The sequence below is a fragment of the Callorhinchus milii genome, unplaced genomic scaffold (assembly GCF_018977255.1).
Source record: "Callorhinchus milii isolate IMCB2004 unplaced genomic scaffold, IMCB_Cmil_1.0 Scaffold32, whole genome shotgun sequence".
Lineage (NCBI taxonomy): Eukaryota > Metazoa > Chordata > Chondrichthyes > Chimaeriformes > Callorhinchidae > Callorhinchus > Callorhinchus milii.
The window spans coordinates 678,550-693,157 of NW_024704773.1; the positions used below are offsets into that span (position 1 = coordinate 678,550).

General features: G+C 39.8%; 1 protein-coding gene across 3 annotated transcripts in view; it reads left to right on the plus strand.

Annotated features, from left to right (window-relative positions):
* Nucleotides 1-14,608, plus strand: part of LOC103182853 (sodium/potassium/calcium exchanger 2) — a 182,416-nt gene that overhangs the window by 36,976 nt on the left and 130,832 nt on the right. The gene's annotated exons all lie outside the window — the stretch shown is intronic.

Sequence of the window (14,608 nt, forward strand, 5' to 3'; positions counted from 1 at the left end):
ATGCTTTTTTTTATTGTTCAATTCAAAGTGGTATGAAGCGCTAAGTGTAAAACCGGAATCCTGTTCCACTTTGCTCACCTCCCAGGAACATAGTGCCTTTGTTTCTGGCAGTGTGACGGCAGCATAAAGACACAGAGAGAGTTTCTACCACAAATCACAGTGTGGTTTTGGAATGATATGTTTTAGTGTTGCTTTGGTAGAGTGCATTAGCTTTTCCTGGAAGCAGGAGCAACTGCAGTCAATTAAAAAAAAACTGGAAACAAAAGCTATTTCCACCAACCCTTTTGTCTCACCTGCAAATGGTGCAAGAAGCTCTATGTTCTGTAATAGTACATGTGTCTCCAATTATAGGCACAAGCTCTTAAAGTAAAAAAAAAAGCATGCTAACTGCTTTAAGGTATTGAGGATGTGAAATAATTCGTAACCAAGTGGATCAGAATTTTTTGGGGTGAGCCATGCGTGCAGAAACCCATCACCATGCTTAAGAGTATCCAAACCCAACTGAGAAATCCATGTATCTCACCTACACATGCAAATTCCAGAGATAGATGGTTGGAATGGAATGCACACTCTCTCCCTGTTCTGCAGCTGTCACTATTCCTCAAATGGCTGTCTCCAAATGACTTCTCTCACTCTCTCATGGTCACCTACTGTGTAACTCAAGGCTCTATTCTGGGGCTTTTCGTTTTCCTTATCTATATGCTCCTTCCCATTGACATCATCTGCAATCATGGAGTTAGTTTCCACATGTACACAGATAACACACAAATTTCCCTCTATACTTCTACCCTTGATTCCAGCTTCCAGACTGATGCTTGTCAGATATCAAGACCAGGATGAGTCTCAGCTGAACATAAACAAGACAGAAGCCATTCTTATCAGCTCTTGCCAACATTTCCTTGCTTCTAGTTCCAAATTCTTCATATTTCCTCTCCTTTCTCTTCAACTCACTGAACCACTGCATAATCGTTTGGTATAACCCTCATCTCTCTATCCTCCTCACATCTGGTCCTTGACTAACACACTGTTTCTGAATGTTCGCTTCATTTTACGTCTCTGACCCTATCTCACCCCCGATGCTACCCAAACTGTCATGTATACCAAGGATGAACAACTTGCGCATTACGCATGCATAAAATATGCAGTCTGCTGGTTGCAAGTTGGTCATCCCTGATCTACAGCACTCGACTTCTCAATTTTTCTTTTCGCCACCTCTCGGCAAAGCTCTTCCCGACTTCATCCTTACCCACATAAAACTTTGAATGTTCTTCACCTGGCTGCACTGTCTTCCCTCTTCTCCTAGTGAATCGATGTTAAGGTCCTGACCCTTACGTACAAATCCCTTCTTTCCCTCACACCTCTGTGATCTTCTTGAGCTTAATTCTTCTGCTCACCCCCTCACCCACTGAACACATTCTCATATCCCACCAGCGGTCAAGCCTTTACCCTCTGGAACTCCTTCCCTCAATCCATTCATCTCACCCCCACTTTTTATCTCTTTCACCATGCTTATGGTCACCTCCTTTCTGCCCTAAACCGCCTCCCGCTCAGTGTCTTTGCAAAGTGCTCTGAGATATTACTCATTGTGAAGGACATTATATAAATGCCAGTTGTCGTTGTGGATATCCTGAAGGATGCTTTTTTTTAAAGTTGTCTAGTCAGCATGATCACCGCATTGATGCTGAAAACTGCTGAAAGCTGGTGGTTTGAGTGTGCACTCCTGCATCAGCTGCATTGCACAGCCATTTATGTAATGTTATGGATGTGACCACAGTAACAACGCCATATCTGAGCTGAGGAAACCTGTGAGATTCAGTGTTTTAATTTGGTCACGCAATATCTGGCTGTAACATTCCATTTTTGCAACCGAATTGCAACAGCTGGGCATTGCAAAAACGAAGTATATTGTAACTGAGTACGCAAATAATAACTCAAAATAGATCAAGCTTTCCTCTATAACACATGAAAAAGGAATAGCTGACAAGTCATTATGATGGCAGCATTATTCATTTTTTTTAATAACCATGGCAAGCATTCTCTAGAGGGAGGGGGACTGTGTTTATCACTAATGATCTGAAGTTAGTTTGCATTTGTGCAAGCTGGGGAAAAAGTAGAGCTAAAAGAGCATGCAACAAAACGGTTGCATTTTGTATCTGCTACGTTGGCACACTATAAAGCGCTTCAAGGTTCAAATTTCATCATCTAGGTGAGGAAACTGGTTGAATAATCTGTGCAAAAACACAAGCTCACACAAGGTTCAAAACAACTGGGCTTTCTAGAGTCAGAGGAAGCTTGTGTTTATTATGGGGAGTCAATTTGTGTCAGCTTGCAGGAAATAATCTACTTTCCTGTACCTTTTAAATGGCTGTTCTTTGCATCTAAAGAATGATCGTATTTACCAATTTTTATATGAATTTAGATATGAGTTGAAAACAAATTGTTAATGGAGTTTACTTCTATGCATGAATATTTGAGGGTAGGTGAGGGCATTATTCTAGCGTATTCCTTTATAGGAAAATTATGGATGTGAGAAAATATGTCATTTGTAGTGCCCAGCTCTTCTTTATAGGATAGTGTCCCTGATTTCCGGGAACAGTCCCCAGATGAGGTATTGGGTCCCTGGGGCCAAATTTGCCCTGTCTTGCATTCAGCAATAAACTGAGCAAGAATAATACAACTATAAAACAGATACACTCATCAGAAAAACACAGCCGTTAATCCAACAAGCTTCTCCAGTACTGCCAGTACTGTCAACAATTTTGGTGAGTTCAAATTTTTTATATGGGTCCCAGATTCGGTTTACAAAATATGGCCATCCTATTATAGGACTTTCTCTATAATAAGGCTATTGAATATTGCTTCTTAATGTTTTCATGTTATGTTGTACACTACTGGGGAGAATTTTTTCTGTAAGTTCGTTATAGCAGTTAGTTTATTGTGTCTAATTTTGGTCTTCACACTATCAGGGCCTATAGAGAGGATGCAGAGGAGAATTACCAGGATAATGCCAGGGATGAGTGGTTTGCATATTACATAGAATCAGCTCCTGTTAACCCTGCAAAGTCCTAATGGGTAGGTGATCCTCGCTGGACAAGCAGCAGGAAAGATTGCTAGGCAGTGATATCAATAGTAAGCTATGTGGTTTTAGCTGGTTAGACATCAGCAGTTCCCCCAACACACACTCTGGGTTATTAATGAGGTTCTTGCCAACGTGCACCTAATACTTTCCGGATTTAGGTAAACAGGATGCGTCTCTCCAGGGAGAGAGTGCACATTCCGTTCCAATGAACATCTCTAGAACTTGCATGTGAAGGTAGGTTGCGTGGAACTCTCAGCTTGGTTTGGATATTCTTAGGCATGGTGATGGGTTTCCACGTATCTCAGACACCCAGCTGCCCACCCCCACCCATCCCCCAGAAAGAAAATTCACATATTCACATCCTAACATCTCCAACTCTCCTCTTCTCTGCTTTGGAGTCCTGTAGCTCAGTGGTTAGAGTACTTGCTTTTCAAGTGAGAGACCTGAGTTCAATTCCAGCAGGGCGAAACCTTGGGCAAGTTTCCTTACTCCACACGCCTAATAATAATCCCTCCAAAAACCAAACCCAATAATAAAATTGGTCATTTTCAATCTACGACTGTTTGTGGGACATTGCTGTGCGCAATTGGCTGCCGCGTTTGCCCACAACTATACAGTCAATTCATTTTACAGTGTGTTCTGTGAAGCGCTTTGGGATGTCCTCCTGACGTGAAAAGCGCTATATCAAATGCAAGGATTATTATTATTATTGTTATTATTTGAGCTGGCCATTGTTAACCGCTCTGGGACTCTACCCTGTGAGGAGGTTGCTATATAAGTGCAAGTTGTTGTTGTTTGGTTTTGACTTAACTGGGCCTATTTTCATTGGATCAAAGAAGGTTGAGAGGTGACCTGATTGCGGACTTTACAATTAGGAAGAGTTTTGATAGAATATATAAAGAAAAAATATTTGCACTGGTCATAATAATAATAATAATCTTTGCATTTGATAAAGCATCTTATCACATCTTCGAGACATCTCAAAGCGCTTCACGATAATAATAATATTAACAATAATTATAATAATAATCAATGGTTAGCAAAGGAGCAAAGAAGGAGATTCGGATCAATATTTCCATATAAAGAGTTGTTAGGATGTGGAATGCCCTGTCAGGTGCGGTGGTCGAGGTAGAATCCATATTGGCTTTCAAGAGAGAACGGATAGATATCTAGAAGGAATTATTTGCAGAGGCATGGAGAAAAGGCAGGTAAATGGATTGCTTTTATAAAGAGCCAGCACAGACACGTTGGGCCAATGGCTGCCTTTGCTGTGAATCTCTGTGGTTCTTCAGAAAAACTTCAGAGTCGAGACACAAATCAATAACTTGTTAAATGATGTACGCTCTAAAATGCTATATAAATATAGGCCCAGATTGAATTTCTCTCCATAGGTTGTCAAGAAGGTTGGTTTCATTAACCTTGACAGTGAAAGTAACAGATTTATATAAAAAAAACTTGCTTATAACCAGAAGCGAAGCAGCCTTTTTGCTTTTTCATGTAAAATTTATGTACAGTGCATCATGTTTTTTAAACCCAGAACTACCAGGCACTTACTTTGCACGCATCTTGTACAGAGTGTTTGGCTCCCATGGAAAAACAACAACAACAACAAAATTACATTTATATAGCACCTTTCACGTTGGGAGGATATCCCAAGGCGCTGGACAGACAGTGTTTTGGACCAGGGTTGGGGTCGGGGATGGTGGAAGCCAGGGGGGAGGCAGGGAGATCAAAAGCACGGTCGAACAGGAGATAACAAAAGATAACAAAAGGTGAACTTCTCCAGGAGATTACTCTGCTATATCATTAGATCATTGCAGATCTTTTAATCTCATTTTTTAACATCCCTTATAATAGTATAATAGTGCAGTCCTGTAGCTCAGTGGTTAGAGCACTCGCTTTGCAAGTGAGAGACCTGAGTTCAATTCCAGACAGGGCGAAACCTTGGGCAAGTTTCCTTACTCCACACACCTAATAATAATACCTCCAAAACCAAAAACAATAATAAATTGGTCATTTTCAATCTACGACTGTTTGTGGGACATTGCTGTGCGCAATTGGCTGACGCGTTCGCCCACAAATATACAGTCAATTCACTTTACAGTGTGTTCTGTGAAGCGCTTTGGGACGTCCTCCCGACGTGAAAAGCGCTATATCAAATGCAAGGATTATTATTATTAATTAATAATCCTCACATTTGAAATAGTGTTTTATCATATAGTTGAAACATATCAAAATCCATCACATGATTTGCAGACAGCGCAGTCACTATTTATCTGTGGAATACAGCAACCAATTTTTGGGCACAGCGATGTTCCACAAACAATGATGAAGTGATTGTCCAATTTGATCTGAAGAATTGTTGAACAGGATTCCAAGTGATACTCCCTGCTCTTTGGAATAATCCTTTGGGATCTTTAACTTCTATTTGAACAGGTAGACAAGACTTTGGTTTTAATACCTCATCTGAGGGATGGCACTTCTAACAATACAGACAACCCTAGGACTGCATTGGAGTGTCAACACAGACTGTGAGCAATAAATTGGCAACCAACATGGGAAATATCAAGAAAATATTTGCAAAACATTAACTTTATCAACAACGACAACAACAACTTGCATTTATATAGCGCCCTCCATACCGGGCAGCATCCCAGAGCATTTAACAATGGGGGAGCCGATGCCAAGCCAGGGGGAGGGGGAAGGTGACCATAAGCACAGTCGAAGAGGAAGGTCTTCAGGCGGATCCTGGAAATGGGGAAGAGGGCGCAAGGCGAAGGGATTGAGGGAGGAGTTCCATAGGGGTGTAGTAACTGAAAGCACAGCCACCGATGATGGAGCAGAGGATTCGAGGGATAAGGAGGAGGCCGGAGCCAGTAGAGTGGAGGCAGCTGATGGTGCTGTGAGTACAGAGGAGGCTGGAGAGATAGGGGGGTGCAAAGGCATGGAAGGATTTAAACACTTTGAGGATCTTGAAGTCGATCTGCTCTGTGACAGGGAGCCAGTGGAGTTTGGCAAGGACTGGAGTAATTGGGGTGCGGAGTTTAGTGCAGATGAGAATGCGGGTGGCTGAGTTTTGGATAAGTTGAATATTGTGAATAGTGGAGGAGGAGAGACCAGCGAGGGGGGCGTTGGAGTAGTCCAGCTGAGGGGTGACAAAGTCGTGGATAAGAGTTTCGACAGCTTGTGGAGTGAGGTATTGTTGGAGACGGGCAATGTAGCAGTGATGGAGGAATACAGTGCTGGAGGAATACAGTGCTGGTCAGGGATCAAATGTGGGGAAGGAAGGATAACTGGGGATCGGACTTGACCCCTAACTTGCACAAGGGTTCAGAGAGTTACAACAGCAACAACTTGCATTTATATAGAGTCCCGCAAGGTAGAGTTCGAGAGCGTGTTTTTATCCTTTTTTAAAAAGAGAAATATATTCTCCTCACAGATTGAAGCAACAAATCTGATTGATGTTTACATTGCCAAGAAGGGACGTGTGATGCATAGTGATGTGTGTGCCCATAACCCATCTGGCTAACTTCAGGTTACAGGCATGTTCTATGATGTACATTCATTCCTAGAACACACTAGTTGATGCACTGCTCATCACGTTATACGCACATTTCTGGAATTGGCAATGCAGAGAAATAAAATCAATAAATTCACTTTTTAAAAATGAAATTCGGGTGAGAATGTTTTTTCGCCTGATTTGCTTTCACCCAAAAAAGGGAGTGTTTATCAGCAAAAATTGGTAAACTATTTCAATGGTCCTTGTTTTACGACCCTCAAGGAGGGGAAATCTAGCTAAATCAATTGTCATCCATCTTGCTGATTCCCTTCGTTATTTTAAACATCCCAATCAGCTCAACCCTTAACCTCCTCAGCTCTCAAGAATATAATAATAATAATAATCCTTGCATTTTAAATAGTGCCTTATCAAATCTTCGAGTCGTCTCAAAACACTTCACAGAATATACTGTAAAGTGAATGACTGTGTATTTTGTGGGCGAAATGCGGCAGCGAATTGCGCACAGCAAAGTCCCACAAACAGTTTTTCTTTAAATTTTATAACTTAAGTTTACCCATCCTCTCATTGCAGCTGAACTCCTTCCTCCCAGATATTATATCCTTCCTAAAGTTGCTCACCCAAATCTCAACACAATAATCCAAATAAATCCTGAGTGTACTTTATATAACATTAGCAGGACTTCCTTTTCTTTACATTCCAGGCTCCTTGTTATAAAGCTAAGCATCCTATTAACCTTATTGATTGCTTTCTGTACTTGGAAACTAGCTTTTAATGACTTATATGTTTGGCTCCCTAAATCCCTTGGCTCATCTACCCTCCCCCCGCTCTTCACCATTTAGAATTTATTTCCATCTGCTATCCTTGCATGAATTTTTGTACCTTCTCCTACTTTGCTGTGTTGCACTCCAGCCATACTTCTACCATTTGTTTAATCTAGCTATGCTCCTTTGCAATTTTTGGCTCTCCAAACACTGTACAGCAACTAAAGTAGTTAACTACAAAATTGGATACTCTCCTCAATCTGCCTACAATTACAAAGTCACTACACTAACAGTACAGCCTCCAATGCACTATGAGATGTTTTGATGAATTGTTAAAGTGTTCTGTTAAAAGCAAGGATTATTACTGTTATATTTCTATATGCAGGTAATTTAAATACAACATGAAAAGCTGGGTAACATCACGTGTACAGAATGTCCCTTTATTTGAATTCTCTTTTGTGTCTCATCTAATTTTCTATTAACGTCACAAGGTTCTCTCCAATTCTGTGGACTTTAATTTTAGGTAGTAATCTTTTATAGTCAAATGCCTTGCAAAATTCATAGAAATTACATCAATCTATCCTCCTTTATATATCACTTTAGTGGTTCTGACAAAGAACTCCATTAGGTTAATCGGACACTGCCTCTCACAAGTCCATCCTGCTCCTTGATATAGTAGTTCATATTTATCCAGAAGCTCAGTTACACTGTCCCTAATGATGAATATCAATCATTTGTGCTTAACTAATATTAAACTCATTGGCCTATAGTTACTTGGTTTCTTCTCTTCTTGAATATTGGAATTGCTTTTGGTGCCTTCCAATTATTTTGATATTGCCAAATAGTTGTAATCTTTGGAGATTATAATTAAAAAATGTCCAATTTAAGATACAGATGTGGAAACGTACATTCATTTCACACAATTGTACAAAATCTATCCAAAAATATTTGCTTGTTTGCAGTTTCTCTTTAGAAATTAAATTCTGTTTTCCTTTCAAATGTTGAAAGTCTCTTCCCTGGTGTGCTTTGTGGGACTACTCTGAAGAAAATAAAAGGGAGATGTGGGTGTGGTGGTCGAGTTTCCCAATTAGCTTTCAAGAGTAAATTAGAAAGACATCTTAAAGGATTAATTTGTGGTGATATGGAGGGGAGGGGAGACAGGTGAATTGGACTGAATGGATTGCTCTTTCAAAGATCCAGCACAGATGTGATTTAATAATGAGAATAATTATTGCATTTGATATAGCACCTTATCACGATATGATACAATACCAATTTATATTAATATAGAATCTTTCACGTTGGGAGGGTGTCTTAGGGTGCTTGACATTGCTGGTAACCAAGGGTAGTGCGGTGAGGAAAGGTAACCAACAGCGCAGCCAAAGAGATAATGAGTATTGACTCAGACCTTGAACGAAGTGACAGAGGGTGGAGGTCTGGGATGGAGATCCCGAGAGCGGGGGTAGAATAGCTGAATGCCTGCTCACCGATGGTGGGGCGGGGGACAATAAAGCAGGCCAGTGCTCGCTGAGCGAAGGGAGCGAAGGGTCGGTGGGGTTAAAGGAGGTTGCAGAGATAAGAGGCAAATGATGGGTTGAATGGCTTTCTTCTATGCTGTGAATTTCCATGGTTCTATTTTTTTTCTGTTTATGCACAACACAGCCCTTTGTAGGAAAAGTCAGAAGTAAAACACAAACAAGGTTAAGCAGGGTGCATTGTGAGCTTGCTGCACACCTGCAAACATTTAATCCTTTCTCCTGAGGTTTGCATTTACCAGGAAATCACAATGCATCCAAAGAAAGCACTCTGATGTTCCATCGCTGGCACGTAATCACATTCTGTGTTGCTGCTGGTAGTTCTCTTAATATGGTGCATACTGGGGCTGAACTGTGTAATGCAGTGTAGCAGTGACTGGCACTGCGCAGCCAATCTGCTGTCTACTGCATTAGCCTTTCGTGAAGGACAGTTTCCTTGACCTTGATAGCGCAATTCATCAAAAGAACTCTGAAAGTTATGGATTAAAGCTGCCTGTCTTTTTTAAAAGCAGCGTTGTTATTGAATGCATAAGCTTTTTGGGAAATTTGATCACGTGTAATCAACGGAGGCAGATTAGGGAGAAACTCATTTTTTAAACTATTTTTTCTAGTATAAAATGATCGAAAGCTCTCAATGTTGTAACAGTATCTCTGTGCTCAGTTGTAGGGAAAGTGCTGTATTATTAGCCAATCTACCTTTGAAATGAAATGCTTCAGTTCCCTACCCTTGCTTGGCTGTTAAGCAACGATCCATAAAAAACACATTAGAATTTTTTCAGCAAAGTGATTTTCTTCTAATGACTTTGAAATGCTTCATGACAATGTGACTTCAATTGTCAATACCCTTAAAGCAGCATCTCATCTTAATAATAATCCTTGCATTTGATGTAACGTCTTATCACATCATTGAGACGTCTCAAAGCACTTCACAGAATATACTGTAAAGTGATTTGACTGTATATTTTGTGGGTGAAACGCGGCAGCCGTTTGCGCACAGCATTGTCCACAAACTGTTGTGAATTATTATTATTATTTTTGGAGGGATTATTACCCCCGAAAGGCAATCTGACAATCAACTAACTACCTTGGCAGGAGGTGCCAGGCATTTAAAAAGTCTCTGGGAAGCATGTTTCAGAGATGTTCCATCTTACTGATTGCCCTCTTACTGTAGCAACAGATTGATTGTTTTAATAAAACATAAAGCAGCTCTCTGACATCTTCACCCTGTTCATCAAGACATTCGTCTTCTTAAATTTCATCAGGATCGGTTGGGTTGTGGACTATAAAGGCCTGAAATTACCACCCAGGCTTAGCCTGTAAGTCAATTTTGTGTTAAAATGCAAGATTATACGGAATTATGGAAAATTCTTAAATATGGTTTCAATTTGGAATCTTATTTTTTCTGTAGTTCTAATCACAATAATAATCCTTGCACTTGATGTAGTCCCTATAATGTTGAGTACATCTCGAAGTCCTTCACAAAATTGCTGTAAAATGCAGTGACTGTGTTATTTGTAAGCGAATTTGTGGGAGCCAATTTATGCATACCAATCTCCCACAAAAAGCTATGGATATATGGTGAATTTTACATGTGGCATTGTTGGCCAGGACACTGAGAGAAACTCCCTTCTCATTTAAAAGTGGCATGGGATCGTTAAAGTCCATCCAAGCAGGCAGATGTTAATGTTTCATCATTCCTAAAAAGAATAGTCCACCTGCTGCTAGTCCAGTGACTTGACAAAATGCTTTATTTAAAGTGCGGAAATACCTGTGTAAGGGCACATGTCCCTCTATGGGTGAGAAATGAAAAGAGATCCAGGATGGGAGCTGATTTAAAAAGGCCAATTCAGAACCTGAGGTAATTTAATTGAGCCACTGGCAGTAACTTTGCAAATGCCTGAATTTTGTCCCATCCAGATGATTTAGATCTCTTTCCAAAACACTCCTAATTGCAATAGGTTTGAAACTTGCCATCTAAATATCTAAATTGCAAGGTTTGATCACTGAAGCCACAACATTTTTCAAAGTACAATTCCACCTGGATCCAGATTTATTCTATTAATGGAGCTTTTCAGAAGCATTCCAGAATTTGGCAAATTCTTAAGCCTTAATTCTGAAGCTGTTTTCCAGTGAAAACTGGGGCTTCAAAGTTAAGCCTGAATTCGGCTGTCTGCCTGGTGGAATTTCTCCCACTTGAAGCTTACGCAGACCCTGTCAATATGAAGTTTCTTGAATTATAGATGTTTTTCAGTGTATTACTGCAGTGTATTCAACGCTCTGAGACTTTACTCCAAGTGAAGGGTGTTATATAAATGTAAGTTGCTGTTGTATTATGAGCCGTTGTTCCAGGCTTTGTGAATTGATATTTTGAAGTTTGGTAACGATAATCTCTCCCCCATCTCCACCCCAATACTATAAAACAGACTCTTTTCGTGCGGCATATTAAATTGTGGCAATATTGGGGTAACCGATTGAATTTTCATCCAATGGTAAATGACACTTCACACATCACAATTTCTACCCTATTTTGCTTTAGCTTTGTGGGAAAAGCATTACATATGGGATAACACATACCGCATTACAACCTCTAGTAGAACATTGTGAGGATCATATTAAATTATCAGCATCACCCGCTCCCATTTCACCCCTAGATTTCATATGGTACACCTCTCCGATTCTCCTGTATAACACACACAGGTAGCAGTTTGTCCCACTTGAATTACTGCTTTGTTTGTTTTTGTCAGTGGACTGCACCAGATGACTGGCTCTTGTGATCAACATGTAATTTGAACTGAAGTGTATCTTGAACCTCATTTGAACTGCACTGATGTGATTTGTTTTCACTGGATATTACGAGGAATTAGCGCACCTTTTACTTACAGATGAATCGCACGTTGCACGTGGCTTATTTTGTGCGTCACATTCCCTGAAGGATAGCAGCTAAAGTTAACTGGAGAAGGATATATACAATCTAACCGATCTCTGGTGACTGTAATAGCCTCTACATCATGGTTTTGATTTTATTTTGGTGGCGAAAACGATCCCTCATTTCGGAACGTCTCCTCCATGCTCCCAGTTCACACTTCGAATCTGCAAAAGTCTTGTCCCCCCCATTTCTCAATTTACACAAAGCTGGAGCACAGACATGGTCTTAAGCTCTTTGCTGTGTGGGCCTCAAGGGCCTGTTGTGTGGAGAAGTGTTAAGATTTATTTGATGCAGGAGCTGTGCTGACAGTAGCATCCCATCGTGTTTCAGTACAGTGCGCACCAGCTCAATACACCATGAACTTTGTGGCATTCTGCGTAATTTCCTCTCTGCTTGAGCTATTTGTGGTATATAAATCATTTGCACAGAAAACAATCATTTGGACTGGACAAAAAGTGTTGCATAAAGGCAGGTTGTCTAGCCAAAGTCATTTCTCTGAGGAAAACAAAAGTGGCTAGCTGTAGAATATTGTCACCTATAAATAATGTAATCCAACAGAATTAGTGAATAAAGTATTCAGTGACTGTGGTATTAATTTTTTACAGTAAATTGACCTATACTGAGCAAAACGATATTCTGACTAGCGATGTAATGCACCCTTTTCTTGAATAAAGTCAAGGAGAGGATAGAAAGATGCCTACAAAATGTACAATCACTTCACTTTACAGTATATTCTGTGAAGCACTTTGAGACGTCTCAAAGATGTGAAAAGGCGCTATATCAAATGCAAGGATTATTATATGAAGAAAGAGACTTGATTGGGAGAATGTACGTTCTTAGTTAAAGGAAGTACCCTCATAGAAAATAAGGCATGGATCCCAATAAGGGATGATATTTATCCAGTTTGTAAGAATTAGTTGAATTCCAGGAATTTGAGAATGTTTACCTTGGTTGAGTCTATAATTATCTAATTTTCGCACATCTATATACTGCAGTGATCATCTGTCAGCGAATTACAAGGCAATTAAACACTTTGAAGGGGACAATGATGTAAACATTGGGGGTGAAAAGCCCAATGTTTCAAACAGTTTTAACACCTTAACTATCTTAAGTGATATTTAGCGCATCAACTCTGTTAGGGAGCATGGCATTTTTCACACCATGTTGTAATTTGCACACATTGGAAAAGCCTGCATACTTGTCAGAAGATGACAAGCCTCTCCATCCAACTTCCCAAGAGATTCCTCCAATCCATCTAATTCTTGACCTGATGTATCTTGTAATACTATTGTGATTTAAACAATTGAATAATATCACTTTTAATCACAGTTTGCCGCAATCCCCTCCCTTGACTCCTTCAAGACCCGTCTCAAGACCTTCCTCTTTGACCATGCCTTTGGTCATCTTCCCACCACCAACCCCCTTGCCCTCCACCCTTCTTGACTCCAGCCTGCAGATGGAGTGCAATCCCTTGACTGTCAAGCAACTTGGGACATTCTCCCAATGGGAAAGGTGCTACATAAACACACTTTGTTGTTTATAGAATGAAATGCAATTATCATTTCCATGATATTGCAAGACTGCATCTTCAGATAAGTTTAATGGGCCTTTTCATCATGTACAAATCACAATATTCTCCTCAAAGAACCATAGGCAAAGAGGTGATAAATACACTTTGGAAAGCTTAGTGTGCTTGCTGGACCTCTTCTGGTCAAACCTCTGTACACAATAGATATGATGGCTGCAAGTATAATCCTACAATACCCTCACACAACTCTGAGTGGGTAAAATAAATTACCTTGAGTTTGTCAGACTAAATGGACTAATGTAACGTCATGCCTTCTATTCATCTGTATTTGGTCTTTCTTGACTCAAACAGTTGCCTAGAGTTCCTTCCAATCAACATAATTGTTGATGGCTTGACAACTTCCATTGTGCGAATTACTGGGGGTTTGTGAATTATTGTTTTTAAATCTCCAACACTACGGTATTATTAACTTATATTAGTTGACATAATTCAGGCTGCTTTACTAAGATGCCATGTTGATTGAAACTGATTTCATTATCTGTGCCACCAGCTCTTATTGCTGTGCTTAATATTATTTAGAGGTTACACTTTTTCTTTCACTAATTTGCTCATGTTTACTGGCGTTTAGTTTTAACATCACCAAATGCATGAAGTCCTGAATAATTTAAATGATCCAGTTTGTTAACCGGGATCAATTAAAATATGAATTATTCATTGTTATTACTGAATAAAGACGGAATGGTTCTGTTTTTGGCATGAAGATACAAATCAGGGTTTTTTATGTAACCACCATAAACTACAACAACAACAAATTGCATTTATACAGTGCCTTTCATGTCGAAAGGACATCCCAAGGTTAATAACACTAAAACCTCCAGTTAATATAATCTATCTATTTATGTACTTGCTGATTTTTTGGATCCCTCAGATCCTTTGGCAAATTGCTTTATAAGCAAACTGCAGTTTGTATGTGAGTATGTGTGTGCATACTTTAAGTATATATTAATAGATTTCACTGTTCCAATTCACTTAAGAATCAAGGTTGTCCCTGCTGGCACTAATTGAAGGTTAAATGTTTATAATAATAATAATCCTTGCATTTGATATAGCGCTTTTCATGTTTTCTAGACGTCCCAAAGCGCTTCACAGAATATGCTGTAAAGTGAATTGACTGTATATTTGTGGGCAACACGGCAGCCAATTGCGCACAGCAATGTCCCACAAACAGTCGTAGATTGAAAATGACCAATTTATTATTG